At 39.5% G+C, this 13,313-nt stretch overlaps 13 non-coding genes across 13 annotated transcripts; all 13 read right to left on the bottom strand.

Annotated features, from left to right (window-relative positions):
- Nucleotides 1-196: 196 nt before the first annotated feature.
- Nucleotides 197-412, bottom strand: LOC145863120 (small nucleolar RNA U3). Its single transcript, XR_014382445.1, has one exon. It is a non-coding gene; the product is annotated as a small nucleolar RNA U3 (small nucleolar RNA).
- Nucleotides 413-1,206: 794 nt separating this feature from the next.
- On the bottom strand, nucleotides 1,207-1,422 carry LOC145863116 (small nucleolar RNA U3). The gene has a single exon (XR_014382441.1). It is a non-coding gene; the product is annotated as a small nucleolar RNA U3 (small nucleolar RNA).
- Nucleotides 1,423-2,218: 796 nt separating this feature from the next.
- Nucleotides 2,219-2,434, bottom strand: LOC145863084 (small nucleolar RNA U3). The gene has a single exon (XR_014382411.1). It is a non-coding gene; the product is annotated as a small nucleolar RNA U3 (small nucleolar RNA).
- A 796-nt stretch (nucleotides 2,435-3,230) lies between these two features.
- LOC145863086 (small nucleolar RNA U3) lies at nucleotides 3,231-3,446 on the bottom strand. The gene has a single exon (XR_014382413.1). It is a non-coding gene; the product is annotated as a small nucleolar RNA U3 (small nucleolar RNA).
- Nucleotides 3,447-4,242: 796 nt separating this feature from the next.
- Nucleotides 4,243-4,458, bottom strand: LOC123729941 (small nucleolar RNA U3). The gene has a single exon (XR_006761640.2). It is a non-coding gene; the product is annotated as a small nucleolar RNA U3 (small nucleolar RNA).
- A 796-nt stretch (nucleotides 4,459-5,254) lies between these two features.
- On the bottom strand, nucleotides 5,255-5,470 carry LOC123729904 (small nucleolar RNA U3). Its single transcript, XR_006761603.2, has one exon. It is a non-coding gene; the product is annotated as a small nucleolar RNA U3 (small nucleolar RNA).
- A 797-nt stretch (nucleotides 5,471-6,267) lies between these two features.
- On the bottom strand, nucleotides 6,268-6,483 carry LOC123729998 (small nucleolar RNA U3). Its single transcript, XR_006761691.2, has one exon. It is a non-coding gene; the product is annotated as a small nucleolar RNA U3 (small nucleolar RNA).
- A 797-nt stretch (nucleotides 6,484-7,280) lies between these two features.
- Nucleotides 7,281-7,496, bottom strand: LOC123729908 (small nucleolar RNA U3). The gene has a single exon (XR_006761607.2). It is a non-coding gene; the product is annotated as a small nucleolar RNA U3 (small nucleolar RNA).
- A 797-nt stretch (nucleotides 7,497-8,293) lies between these two features.
- Nucleotides 8,294-8,509, bottom strand: LOC123729901 (small nucleolar RNA U3). The gene has a single exon (XR_006761600.2). It is a non-coding gene; the product is annotated as a small nucleolar RNA U3 (small nucleolar RNA).
- A 796-nt stretch (nucleotides 8,510-9,305) lies between these two features.
- Nucleotides 9,306-9,521, bottom strand: LOC145863083 (small nucleolar RNA U3). Its single transcript, XR_014382410.1, has one exon. It is a non-coding gene; the product is annotated as a small nucleolar RNA U3 (small nucleolar RNA).
- A 796-nt stretch (nucleotides 9,522-10,317) lies between these two features.
- On the bottom strand, nucleotides 10,318-10,533 carry LOC145863085 (small nucleolar RNA U3). The gene has a single exon (XR_014382412.1). It is a non-coding gene; the product is annotated as a small nucleolar RNA U3 (small nucleolar RNA).
- Nucleotides 10,534-11,329: 796 nt separating this feature from the next.
- Nucleotides 11,330-11,545, bottom strand: LOC123729890 (small nucleolar RNA U3). The gene has a single exon (XR_006761589.2). It is a non-coding gene; the product is annotated as a small nucleolar RNA U3 (small nucleolar RNA).
- Nucleotides 11,546-12,342: 797 nt separating this feature from the next.
- Nucleotides 12,343-12,558, bottom strand: LOC145863132 (small nucleolar RNA U3). Its single transcript, XR_014382455.1, has one exon. It is a non-coding gene; the product is annotated as a small nucleolar RNA U3 (small nucleolar RNA).
- Nucleotides 12,559-13,313: the final 755 nt, after the last annotated feature.

Genomic DNA, 13,313 nt, shown 5'->3' with positions numbered 1-13,313 from the left:
AAAGGTTGTCCTGAAAGGAAAATGGTAAAACACCTCATTGTGAAGCTAAATATAAGGGCTGGACATGGAGATAAATGAAAGTCAGAAAACTGAAAAGATTTTTGCTGGGGTATCAGGACTGATTCAATAGGATTTCTTTTATTAACGATGAGGATCTAGGAGACATTTCAGTAAGTTTTATTGTACATGGTTAACATCCACTCAGAACATATTCCCTTAATCTATGTTCATTGAAGAACAAGGAAAGATCATCAAAGGTGGAAGAACCATGAGCAAAGTCATTTCTAGCCACCAGATTCATGTTCTGAACGGGAATATCTTGAATCGTCATCATGGATAGCGAGACCTACCACTTTAGACACACATTTCTCAAGTAACGAACTATAGAATTGATCCCTGAAAGTATAGTCTTGGTGTATAAGTAGTTGTGATCAAGGTGGAGCACCTTGAAAAGAGCATTTGCACCAGCGGTTTGTGTTGCATTCTCAGCATCAACAGTTGTTGCAATCAAATTATGTTAATTATGGAGAATTGCTAGGTTCCACAAATGAGAAAGATGGTCAGCGATGCTGGTTGCCAACAGGTAAAATATGACCTAATGTTGGTGGACATCCATCCATATTTCAAAGCAAGTTATTTTTGTGGAATTCTACCCCCTTTTCAACATTGTCTGTTTTAGCTATAGACGTATGGGTTGTACCATCAGATCTGTCTTTGTCTTCCGCATCCAGTGGTACCAAGAGTTAGTCTGTGTGATTAACGGGGGCTGAGATAGAGCTGTGTTTGTGAGAGAAAGATGTATCTCAAAGGGGCCCAGGTCCGGGTCTTTTTTTTACAAAAACATCTGTAGAGTCAGAATGGTTTGAATTACAAACCCCTAAAAGCTATCTATGAAAAGCTGAGACTCTAACGAACATGCACGTGACATGATTTGCTCTATGACGCTCCTAAGCTACACAAGAGTTGTTAGAAGTTATGGGGTTATTCTATGTAGAAAATCAAAGGAAGGTCAAAGTTGTCCTGAAAGGAAAATGGTAAAACACCTCATTGTGAAGCTAAATATAAGGGCTGGACATGGAGATAAATGAAAGTCAGAAAACTGAAAAGATTTTTGCTGGGGTATCAGGACTGATTCAATAGGATTTATTTTACTAACGATGAGGATTTGGGAGACATTTCAGTAAGTTTTATTGTACATGGTTAACATCCACTCAGAACATATTCACTTCATCCATGTTCATTGACGAACAAGGAAAGATCATCAAAGCTGGAAGAAACATGAGCAAAGTCATATCTAGCCACCAGATTCATGCTCTGAACGGGAATATCTTGAATCGTCATCATGGATAGCGAGACCTACCACTTTAGACACACATTTCTCAAGTAACGAACTATAGAAATGATCCCTGAAAGTATAGTCTTGGTGTATAAGTAGTTGTGATCAAGGTGGAGCATCTTGAAAAGAGCATTTGCACCAGCGGTTTGTGTTGCATTCTCAGCATCAACAGTTGTTGCAATCAAATGATGTTAATTATGGAGAATTGCTAGGTTCCACAAATGAGTAAGATGGTCAGCGATGCTGGTTGCCAACAGGTAAAATATGACCTAATGTTGGTGGACATCCATCCATATTTCAAAGCAAGTTATTTTTGTGGAATTCTACCCCCTTTTCAACATTGTCAGTTTTAGCTATAGACGTATGGGTTGTACCATCAGATCTGTCTTTGTCTTCCGCATCCAGTGGTACCAAGAGTTAGTCTGTGTGATTAACGGGGGCTGAGATAGAGCTGTGTTTGTGAGACAAAGACGTATCTGAAAGAGGCCCAGGTCCGGGTCTTTTTTTACAAAAACATCTGTAGAGTCAGAATGGTTTGAATTACAAACCCCTAAAAGCTATCTATGAAAAGCTGAGACTCTAACGAACATGCACATGTGACATGATTTGCTCTATGATGCTCCCAAGCTACACAAGAGTTGTTAGAAGTTATGGGGTTATTCTATGTAGAAAATCAAAGGAAGGTCAAAGGTTGTCCTGAAAGGAAAATGGTAAAACACCTCATTGTGAAGCTAAATATAAGGGCTGGACATGGAGATAAATGAAAGTCAGAAAACTGAAAAGATTTTTGCTGGGGTATCAGGACTGATTCAATAGGATTTATTTCACTAACGATGAGGATTTTGGAGACATTTCAGTAAGTTTTATTGTACATGGTTAACATCCACTCAGAACATATTCCCTTCATCCATGTTCATTGACGAACAAGGAAAGATCATCAAAGGTGGAAGAAACATGAGCAAAGTCATATCTAGCCACCAGATTCATGCTCTGAACGGGAAAATCTTGAATCGTCATCATGGATAGCGAGACCTACCACTTTAGACACACATTTCTCAAGTAACGAACTATAGAAATGATCCCTGAAAGTATAGTCTTGGTGTATAAGTAGTTGTGATCAAGGTGGAGCATCTTGAAAAGAGCATTTGCACCAGCGGTTTGTGTTGCATTCTCAGCATCAACAGTTGTTGCAATCAAATTATGTTAATTATGGAGAATTGCTAGGTTCCACAAATGAGAAAGATGGTCAGCGATGCTGGTTGCCAACAGGTAAAATATGACCTAATGTTGGTGGACATCCATCCATATTTCAAAGCAAGTTATTTTTGTGGAATTCTACCCCCTTTCAACATTGTCAGTTTTAGCTATAGACGTATGGGTTGTACCATCAGATCTGTCTTTGTCTTCCGCATCCAGTGGTACCAAGAGTGAGTCTGTGTGATTAACGAGGGCTGAGATAGAGCTGTGTTTGTGAGACAAAGACGTATCTCAAAGGGGCCCAGGTCCGGGTATTTTTTTTACAAAAACATCTGTAGAGTCAGAATGGTTTGAATTACAAACCCCTAAAAGCTATCTATGAAAAGCTGAGACTCTAACGAACATGCAAATGTGACATGATTAGCTCTATGACGCTCCCAAGCTACACAAGAGTTGTTAGAAGTTATGGGGTTATTCTACGTAGAAGATCAAAGGAAGGTCAAAGGTTGTCCTGAAAGGAAAATGGTAAAACACCTCATTGTGAAGCTAAATACAAGGCCTGGACATGGAGATAAATGAAAATCAGAAAACTTAAAAGATTTTTGCTGGGGTATCAGGACTGATTCAATAGGATTTCTTTTAATAACGATGAGGATTTGGGAGACATTTCAGTAAGTTTTATTGTACAGGGTGAACATCCACTCAGAACATATTCCCTTCATCCATGTTCATTGAAGAACAAGGAAAGATCATCAAAGGTGGAAGAAACATGAGCATAGTCATATCTAGCCACCAGATTCATGCTCTGAACGGGAAAATCTTGAATCGTCATCATGGATAGCGAGACCTACCACTTTAGACACACATTTCTCAAGTAACGAACTATAGAAATGATCCCTGAAAGTATAGTCTTGGTGTATAAGTAGTTGTGATCAAGGTGGAGCATCTTGAAAAGAGCATTTGCACCAGCGGTTTGTGTTGCATTCTCAGCATCAACAGTTGTTGCAATCAAATTATGTTAATTATGGAGAATTGCTAGGTTCCACAAATGAGAAAGATGGTCAGCGATGCTGGTTGCCAACAGGTAAAATATGACCTAATGTTGGTGGACATCCATCCATATTTCAAAGCAAGTTATTTTTGTGGAATTCTACCCCCTTTCAACATTGTCAGTTTTAGCTATAGACGTATGGGTTGTACCATCAGATCTGTCTTTGTCTTCCGCATCCAGTGGTACCAAGAGTGAGTCTGTGTGATTAACGAGGGCTGAGATAGAGCTGTGTTTGTGAGACAAAGACGTATCTCAAAGGGGCCCAGGTCCGGGTATTTTTTTTACAAAAACATCTGTAGAGTCAGAATGGTTTGAATTACAAACCCCTGAAAGCTATCTATGAAAAGCTGAGACTCTAACGAACATGCACATGTGACATGATTAGCTCTATGACGCTCCCAAGCTACACAAGAGTTGTTAGAAGTTATGGGGTTATTCTATGTAGAAGATCAAAGGAAGGTCAAAGGTTGTCCTGAAAGGAAAATGGTAAAACACCTCATTGTGAAGCTAAATATAAGGGCTGGACATGGAGATAAATGAAAGTCCGAAAACTGAAAAGATTTTTGCTGGGGTATCAGGACTGATTCAATAGGATTTCTTTTATTAACGATGAGGATTTGGGAGACATTTCAGTAAGTTTTATTGTACAGGTTGAACATCCACTCAGAACATATTCCCTTCATCCATGTTCATTGAAGAACAAGGAAAGATCATCAAAGGTGGAAGAAACATGAGCAAAGTCATATCTAGCCACCAGATTCATGCTCTGAACGGGAATATCTTGAATCGTCATCATGGATAGCGAGACCTACCACTTTAGACACACATTTCTCAAGTAACGAACTATAGAAATGATCCCTGAAAGTATAGTCTTGGTGTATAAGTAGTTGTGATAAAGGTGGAGCATCTTGAAAAGAGCCTTTGCACCAGCGGTTTGTGTTGCATTCTCAGCATCAACACTTGTTGCAATCAAATGATGTTAATTATGGAGAATTGCTAGGTTCCACAAATGTGTAAGATGGTCAGCGATGCTGGTTGCCAACAGGTAAAATATGACCTAATGTTGGAGGACATCCATCCATATTTCAAAGCAAGTTATTTTTGTGGAATTCTACCCCTTTTCAACATTGTCAGTTTTAGCTATAGACGTATGGGTTGTACCATCAGATCTGTCTTTGTCTTCCGCATCCAGTGGTACCAAGAGTGAGTCTGTGTGATTAACGGGGGCTGAGATAGAGCTGTGTTTGTGAGACAAAGACGTATCTCAAAGGGGCCCAGGTCCGGGTCTTTTTTTTACAAAAACATCTGTAGAGTCAGAATGGTTTGAATTACAAACCCCTGAAAGCTATCTATGAAAAGCTGAGACTCTAACGAACATGCACATGTGACATGATTAGCTCTATGACGCTCCCAAGCTACACAAGAGTTGTTAGAAGTTATGGGGTTATTCTATGTAGAAGATCAAAGGAAGGTCAAAGGTTGTCCTGAAAGGAAAATGGTAAAACACCTCATTGTGAAGCTAAATATAAGGGCTGGACATGGAGATAAATGAAAGTCAGAAAACTGAAAAGATTTTTGCTGGGGTATCAGGACTGATTCAATAGGATTTATTTTACTAACGATGAGGATTTGGGAGACATTTCAGTAAGTTTTATTGTACATGGTTAACATCCACTCAGAACATATTCCCTTCATCCATGTTCATTGACGAACAAGGAAAGATCATCAACGGTGGAAGAAACATGAGCAAAGTCATATCTAGCCACCAGATTCATGCTCTGAACGGGAATATCTTGAATCGTCATCATGGATAGCGACACCTACCACTTTAGACACACATTTCTCAAGTAACGAACTATAGAAATGATCCCTGAAAGTATAGTCTTGGTGTATAAGTAGTTGTGATAAAGGTGGAGCATCTTGAAAAGAGCATTTGCACCAGCGGTTTGTGTTGCATTCTCAGCATCAACAGTTGTTGCAATCAAATGATGTTAATTATGGAGAATTGCTAGGTTCCACAAATGAGTAAGATGGTCAGCGATGCTGGTTGCCAACAGGTAAAATATGACCTAATGTTGGTGGACATCCATCCATATTTCAAAGCAAGTTATTTTTGTGGAATTCTACCCCCTTTTCAACATTGTCAGTTTTAGCTATAGACGTATGGGTTGTACCATCAGATCTGTCTTTGTCTTCCGCATCCAGTGGTACCAAGAGTGAGTCTGTGTGATTAACGGGGGCTGAGATAGAGCTGTGTTTGTGAGACAAAGACGTATCTCAAAGGGGCCCAGGTCCGGGTCTTTTTTTTACAAAAACATCTGTAGAGTCAGAATGGTTTGAATTACAAACCCCTGAAAGCTATCTATGAAAAGCTGAGACTCTAACGAACATGCACATGTGACATGATTAGCTCTATGACGCTCCCAAGCTACACAAGAGTTGTTAGAAGTTATGGGGTTATTCTATGTAGAAGATCAAAGGAAGGTCAAAGGTTGTCCTGAAAGGAAAATGGTAAAACACCTCATTGTGAAGCTAAATATAAGGGCTGGACATGGAGATAAATGAAAGTCAGGAAACTGAAAAGATTTTTGCTGGGGTATCAGGACTGATTCAATAGGATTTATTTTACTAACGATGAGGATTTGGGAGACATTTCAGTAAGTTTTATTGTACAGGGTGATCATCCACTCAGAACATATTCCCTTCATCCATGTTCATTGAAGAACAAGGAAAGATCATCAAAGGTGGAAGAAACATGAGCAAAGTCATATCTAGCCACCAGATTCATGCTCTGAACGGGAATATCTTGAATCGTCATCATGGATAGCGAGACCTACCACTTTAGACACACATTTCTCAAGTAACGAACTATAGAAATGATCCCTGAAAGTATAGTCTTGGTGTATAAGTAGTTGTGATAAAGGTGGAGCATCTTGAAAAGAGCATTTGCACCAGCGGTTTGTGTTGCATTCTCAGCATCAACACTTGTTGCAATCAAATGATGTTAATTATGGAGAATTGCTAGGTTCCACAAATGAGTAAGATGGTCAGCGATGCTGGTTGCCAACAGGTAAAATATGACCTAATGTTGGTGGACATCCATCCATATTTCAAAGCAAGTTATTTTTGTGAAATTCTAACCCCTTTTCAACATTGTCAGTTTTAGCTATAGACGTATGGGTTGTACCATCAGATCTGTCTTTGTCTTCCGCATCCAGTGGTACCAAGAGTGAGTCTGTGTGATTAACGGGGGCTGAGATAGAGCTGTGTTTGTGAGACAAAGACGTATCTCAAAGGGGCCCAGGTCCGGGTCTTTTTTTTACAAAAACATCTGTAGAGTCAGAATGGTTTGAATTACAAACCCCTGAAAGCTATCTATGAAAAGCTGAGACTCTAACGAACATGCACATGTGACATGATTAGCTCTATGACGCTCCCAAGCTACACAAGAGTTGTTAGAAGTTATGGGGTTATTCTATGTAGAAGATCAAAGGAAGGTCAAAGGTTGTCCTGAAAGGAAAATGGTAAAACACCTCATTGTGAAGCTAAATATAAGGGCTGGACATGGAGATAAATGAAAGTCAGAAAACTGAAAAGATTTTTGCTGGGGTATCAGGACTGATTCAATAGGATTTATTTTACTAACGATGAGGATTTGGGAGACATTTCAGTAAGTTTTATTGTACAGGGTGAACATCCACTCAGAACATATTCCCTTCATCCATGTTCATTGAAGAACAAGGAAAGATCATCAAAGGTGGAAGAAACATGAGCAAAGTCATTTCTAGCCACCAGATTCATGTTCTGAACGGGAATATCTTGAATCGTCATCATGGATAGCGAGACATACCACTTTAGACACACATTTCTCAAGTAACAAACTATAGAAATGCTCCCTGAAAGTATAGTCTTGGTGTATAAGTAGTTGTGATCAAGGTGGAGCATCTTGAAAAGAGCATTTGCACCAGCGGTTTGTGTTGCATTCTCAGCATCAACAGTTGTTGCAATCAAATGATGTTAATTATGGAGAATTGCTAGGTTCCACAAATGAGAAAGATTGTCAGCGATGCTGGTTGCCAACAGGTAAAATATGACCTAATGTTGGTGGACATCCATCCATATTTCAAAGCAAGTTATTTTTGTGGAATTCTACCCCCTTTTCAACATTGTCAGTTTTAGCTATAGACGTATGGCTTGTACCATCAGATCTGTCTTTGTCTTCCGCATCCAGTGGTACCAAGAGTTAGTCTGTGTGATTAACGGGGGCTGAGATAGAGCTGTGTTTGTGAGACAAAGACGTATCTCAAAGGGGCCCAGGTCCGGGTCTTTTTTTTACAAAAACATCTGTAGAGTCAGAATGGTTTGAATTACAAACCCCTGAAAGCTATCTATGAAAAGCTGAGACTCTAACGAACATGCACATGTGACATGATTAGCTCTATGACGCTCCCAAGCTACACAAGAGTTGTTAGAAGTTATGGGGTTATTCTATGTAGAAGATCAAAGGAAGGTCAAAGGTTGTCCTGAAAGGAAAATGGTAAAACACCTCATTGTGAAGCTAAATATAAGGGCTGGACATGGAGATAAATGAAAGTCAGAAAACTGAAAAGATTTTTGCTGGGGTATCAGGACTGATTCAATAGGATTTATTTTACTAACGATGAGGATTTGGGAGACATTTCAGTAAGTTTTATTGTACAGGGTGAACATCCACTCAGAACATATTCCCTTCATCCATGTTCATTGAAGAACAAGGAAAGATCATCAAAGGTGGAAGAAACATGAGCAAAGTCATATCTAGCCACCAGATTCATGCTCTGAACGGGAATATCTTGAATCGTCATCATGGATAGCGAGACCTACCACTTTAGACACACATTTCTCAAGTAACGAACTATAGAAATGATCCCTGAAAGTATAGTCTTGGTGTATAAGTAGTTGTGATCAAGGTGGAGCATCTTGAAAAGAGCATTTGCACCAGCGGTTTGTGTTGCATTCTCAGCATCAACAGTTGTTGCAATCAAATGATGTTAATTATGGAGAATTGCTAGGTTCCACAAATGAGTAAGATGGTCAGCGATGCTGGTTGCCAACAGGTAAAATATGACCTAATGTTGGTGGACATCCATCCATATTTCAAAGCAAGTTATTTTTGTGGAATTCTACCCCCTTTTCAACATTGTCAGTTTTAGCTATAGACGTATGGGTTGTACCATCAGATCTGTCTTTGTCTTCCGCATCCAGTGGTACCAAGAGTTAGTCTGTGTGATTAACGGGGGCTGAGATAGAGCTGTGTTTGTGAGACAAAGACGTATCTGAAAGAGGCCCAGGTCCGGGTCTTTTTTTACAAAAACATCTGTAGAGTCAGAATGGTTTGAATTACAAACCCCTAAAAGCTATCTATGAAAAGCTGAGACTCTAACGAACATGCACATGTGACATGATTTGCTCTATGATGCTCCCAAGCTACACAAGAGTTGTTAGAAGTTATGGGGTTATTCTATGTAGAAAATCAAAGGAAGGTCAAAGGTTGTCCTGAAAGGAAAATGGTAAAACACCTCATTGTGAAGCTAAATATAAGGGCTGGACATGGAGATAAATGAAAGTCAGAAAACTGAAAAGATTTTTGCTGGGGTATCAGGACTGATTCAATAGGATTTATTTCACTAACGATGAGGATTTTGGAGACATTTCAGTAAGTTTTATTGTACATGGTTAACATCCACTCAGAACATATTCCCTTCATCCATGTTCATTGACGAACAAGGAAAGATCATCAAAGGTGGAAGAAACATGAGCAAAGTCATATCTAGCCACCAGATTCATGCTCTGAACGGGAAAATCTTGAATCGTCATCATGGATAGCGAGACCTACCACTTTAGACACACATTTCTCAAGTAACGAACTATAGAAATGATCCCTGAAAGTATAGTCTTGGTGTATAAGTAGTTGTGATCAAGGTGGAGCATCTTGAAAAGAGCATTTGCACCAGCGGTTTGTGTTGCATTCTCAGCATCAACAGTTGTTGCAATCAAATTATGTTAATTATGGAGAATTGCTAGGTTCCACAAATGAGAAAGATGGTCAGCGATGCTGGTTGCCAACAGGTAAAATATGACCTAATGTTGGTGGACATCCATCCATATTTCAAAGCAAGTTATTTTTGTGGAATTCTACCCCCTTTCAACATTGTCAGTTTTAGCTATAGACGTATGGGTTGTACCATCAGATCTGTCTTTGTCTTCCGCATCCAGTGGTACCAAGAGTTAGTCTGTGTGATTAACGAGGGCTGAGATAGAGCTGTGTTTGTGAGACAAAGACGTATCTCAAAGGGGCCCAGGTCCGGGTATTTTTTTTACAAAAACATCTGTAGAGTCAGAATGGTTTGAATTACAAACCCCTAAAAGCTATCTATGAAAAGCTGAGACTCTAACGAACATGCAAATGTGACATGATTAGCTCTATGACGCTCCCAAGCTACACAAGAGTTGTTAGAAGTTATGGGGTTATTCTACGTAGAAGATCAAAGGAAGGTCAAAGGTTGTCCTGAAAGGAAAATGGTAAAACACCTCATTGTGAAGCTAAATACGAGGCCTGGACATGGAGATAAATGAAAATCAGAAAACTTAAAAGATTTTTGCTGGGGTATCAGGACTGATTCAATAGGATTTTTTTTAATAACGATGAGGATTTGGGAGACATTTCAGTAAGTTTTATTGTACAGGGTGAACATCCACTCAGAACATATTCCCTTCATCCATGTTCATTGAAGAACAAGGAAAGATCATCAAAGGTGGAAGAAACATGAGCATAGTCATATCTAGCCACCAGATTCATGCTCTGAACGGGAAAATCTTGAATCGTCATCATGGATAGCGAGACCTACCACTTTAGACACACATTTCTCAAGTAACGAACTATAGAAATGATCCCTGAAAGTATAGTCTTGTTGTATAAGTAGTTGTGATCAAGGTGGAGCATCTTGAAAAGAGCATTTGCACCAGCGGTTTGTGTTGCATTCTCAGCATCAACAGTTGTTGCAATCAAATTATGTTAATTATGGAGAATTGCTAGGTTCCACAAATGAGAAAGATGGTCAGCGATGCTGGTTGCCAACAGGTAAAATATGACCTAATGTTGGTGGACATCCATCCATATTTCAAAGCAAGTTATTTTTGTGGAATTCTACCCCTTTTCAACATTGTCAGTTTTAGCTATAGACGTATGGGTTGTACCATCAGATCTGTCTTTGTCTTCCGCATCCAGTGGTACCAAGAGTGAGTCTGTGTGATTAACGGGGGCTGAGATAGAGCTGTGTTTGTGAGACAAAGACGTATCTCAAAGGGGCCCAGGTCCGGGTCTTTTTTTTACAAAAACATCTGTAGAGTCAGAATGGTTTGAATTACAAACCCCTGAAAGCTATCTATGAAAAGCTGAGACTCTAACGAACATGCACATGTGACATGATTAGCTCTATGACGCTCCCAAGCTACACAAGAGTTGTTAGAAGTTATGGGGTTATTCTATGTAGAAGATCAAAGGAAGGTCAAAGGTTGTCCTGAAAGGAAAATGGTAAAACACCTCATTGTGAAGCTAAATATAAGGGCTGGACATGGAGATAAATGAAAGTCAGAAAACTGAAAAGATTTTTGCTGGGGTATCAGGACTGATTCAATAGGATTTATTTTACTAACGATGAGGATTTGGGAGACATTTCAGTAAGTTTTATTGTACATGGTTAACATCCACTCAGAACATATTCCCTTCATCCATGTTCATTGACGAACAAGGAAAGATCATCAACGGTGGAAGAAACATGAGCAAAGTCATATCTAGCCACCAGATTCATGCTCTGAACGGGAATATCTTGAATCGTCATCATGGATAGCGACACCTACCACTTTAGACACACATTTCTCAAGTAACGAACTATAGAAATGATCCCTGAAAGTATAGTCTTGGTGTATAAGTAGTTGTGATAAAGGTGGAGCATCTTGAAAAGAGCATTTGCACCAGCGGTTTGTGTTGCATTCTCAGCATCAACAGTTGTTGCAATCAAATGATGTTAATTATGGAGAATTGCTAGGTTCCACAAATGAGTAAGATGGTCAGCGATGCTGGTTGCCAACAGGTAAAATATGACCTAATGTTGGTGGACATCCATCCATATTTCAAAGCAAGTTATTTTTGTGGAATTCTACCCCCTTTTCAACATTGTCAGTTTTAGCTATAGACGTATGGGTTGTACCATCAGATCTGTCTTTGTCTTCCGCATCCAGTGGTACCAAGAGTGAGTCTGTGTGATTAACGGGGGCTGAGATAGAGCTGTGTTTGTGAGACAAAGACGTATCTCAAAGGGGCCCAGGTCCGGGTCTTTTTTTTACAAAAACATCTGTAGAGTCAGAATGGTTTGAATTACAAACCCCTGAAAGCTATCTATGAAAAGCTGAGACTCTAACGAACATGCACATGTGACATGATTAGCTCTATGACGCTCCCAAGCTACACAAGAGTTGTTAGAAGTTATGGGGTTATTCTATGTAGAAGATCAAAGGAAGGTCAAAGGTTGTCCTGAAAGGAAAATGGTAAAACACCTCATTGTGAAGCTAAATATAAGGGCTGGACATGGAGATAAATGAAAGTCAGAAAACTGAAAAGATTTTTGCTGGGGTATCAGGACTGATTCAATAGGATTTATTTTACTAACGATGAGGATTTGGGAGACATTTCAGTAAGTTTTATTGTACAGGGTGATCATCCACTCAGAACATATTCCCTTCATCCATGTTCATTGAAGAACAAGGAAAGATCATCAAAGGTGGAAGAAACATGAGCAAAGTCATATCTAGCCACCAGATTCATGCTCTGAACGGGAATATCTTGAATCGTCATCATGGATAGCGAGACCTACCACTTTAGACACACATTTCTCAAGTAACGAACTATAGAAATGATCCCTGAAAGTATAGTCTTGGTGTATAAGTAGTTGTGATAAAGGTGGAGCATCTTGAAAAGAGCATTTGCACCAGCGGTTTGTGTTGCATTCTCAGCATCAACACTTGTTGCAATCAAATGATGTTAATTATGGAGAATTGCTAGGTTCCACAAATGAGTAAGATGGTCAGCGATGCTGGTTGCCAACAGGTAAAATATGACCTAATGTTGGTGGACATCCATCCATATTTCAAAGCAAGTTATTTTTGTGAAATTCTAACCCCTTTTCAACATTGTCAGTTTTAGCTATAGACGTATGGGTTGTACCATCAGATCTGTCTTTGTCTTCCGCATCCAGTGGTACCAAGAGTGAGTCTGTGTGATTAACGGGGGCTGAGATAGAGCTGTGTTTGTGAGACAAAGACGTATCTCAAAGGGGCCCAGGTCCGGGTCTTTTTTTTACAAAAACATCTGTAGAGTCAGAATGGTTTGAATTACAAACCCCTGAAAGCTATCTATGAAAAGCTGAGACTCTAACGAACATGCACATGTGACATGATTAGCTCTATGACGCTCCCAAGCTACACAAGAGTTGTTAGAAGTTATGGGGTTATTCTATGTAGAAGATCAAAGGAAGGTCAAAGGTTGTCCTGAAAGGAAAATGGTAAAACACCTCATTGTGAAGCTAAATATAAGGGCTGGACATGGAGATAAATGAAAGTCAGAAAACTGAAAAGATTTTTGCTGGGGTATCAGGACTGATTCAATAGGATTTATTTTACTAACGATGAGGA

The sequence above is a fragment of the Salmo salar genome, chromosome 23 (assembly GCF_965601325.2).
Source record: "Salmo salar chromosome 23, fSalSal1, whole genome shotgun sequence".
Classification (NCBI taxonomy): domain Eukaryota; kingdom Metazoa; phylum Chordata; class Actinopteri; order Salmoniformes; family Salmonidae; genus Salmo; species Salmo salar.
Note: the sequence above shows the minus strand (reverse complement) of the source record. Positions and strands in the feature narration are given on the sequence as shown.